Source organism: Suricata suricatta, chromosome 8, assembly GCF_006229205.1.
Source record: "Suricata suricatta isolate VVHF042 chromosome 8, meerkat_22Aug2017_6uvM2_HiC, whole genome shotgun sequence".
Taxonomy (NCBI): Eukaryota; Metazoa; Chordata; class Mammalia; order Carnivora; family Herpestidae; genus Suricata; species Suricata suricatta.
In genome coordinates this window covers 22,392,118-22,393,201 of record NC_043707.1, presented here as the reverse complement: position 1 = coordinate 22,393,201, position 1,084 = coordinate 22,392,118, and the positions used below count along the sequence as shown (strand labels likewise).

General features: G+C 44.1%; 1 protein-coding gene across 1 annotated transcript in view; it reads right to left on the bottom strand.

Annotated features, from left to right (window-relative positions):
• ITGAX (integrin subunit alpha X) overlaps window positions 1-1,084 on the bottom strand; it is an 89,042-nt gene that overhangs the window by 8,170 nt on the left and 79,788 nt on the right. The gene's annotated exons all lie outside the window — the stretch shown is intronic.

The window sequence follows — 1,084 nt, the reverse complement described above, 5'->3', positions numbered from 1 at the left end:
TTACCTGGGTTGCTAACACTCGTCGATAGGACAGCCCTGCTGGGTAGTAGAAGCTGATCACAGTGCCATAGGAATCCTCACCCTCATTCCACAGAGTCACTGTCACATTAAGCTCCAAGGAGCTCCCTACCACCAGGGTCTGCAGGCTGGAGGAGGAAGGACAAAACTGAAAAGGGGGCTCCATTGGAAATGGGTTGGAGTTGGATCAGGGGTAGGGGTGGGTCTGTGGGAACTCATGAACTAGGAGCTGAGAACATTCCAATAAAAATTTCTTTGTTAGAAGGAGAGCCAAAGGGAAAGATAAGTATATCTCATCCTATGAGGATGGGAGACCCAAAAGCTTAAGTGTCTAGAAATGAGCTCACCCTGAGGAGCTGAGACTGACCCTCAGATCCCCTTCACAGACGTGGTCTTGTCCACAATTCTTCTCAAAGGGGAGCTGCAGCAAAACACAATATTCTCTTCCCATCCATGCCACAATGTTTCTCCATTCCCCCCATTAGGAACAGTCCTCCAAATAATAAGTAATACTCAGTAATGAGTATTATTCACCCAGCACCCATCAGTGTGCTAGACACTGACAAGAAGTGGGGCGGTAGGGGAGGGGCAGTTAGAATATAAAAGAATGATAAGATCCTTGGATTCAAGGAACAAAAAGCTTAGTTGAGGATCCAACTCACATTGAAACAATTATTCAGCAAACACTACTAAGTGTCAATAAAGGGACAGGTCCTGGGTTGGATAGAGAGTTAGGAAAACTGAAAACTACAGGTGAATTAGACATGGTTCTTGTGCTCATGAATCCACAATTGTAAGAGACCCACAAAAGTAGATGCAGATTGCTATGATTCCAGTCACGTAATGTTGGTATCACCATGATGTATTAGAAAGCCAGAGAAGAAGTGACTTCCGAAAGAGCAGACTAGAGAAGATCTTTGAGGTGGAGAGAAGGAAATGTTTTCCAAGTAGGAGATATAATGTAGGAAAAGGCACAGAAGTAGGAATGAGAAACATTGGGAAGGATTTGAAAAATGAGAACCAGAGAGTTTATACTGAGATAAAGTGGTAACCAGCTGGGATGTGT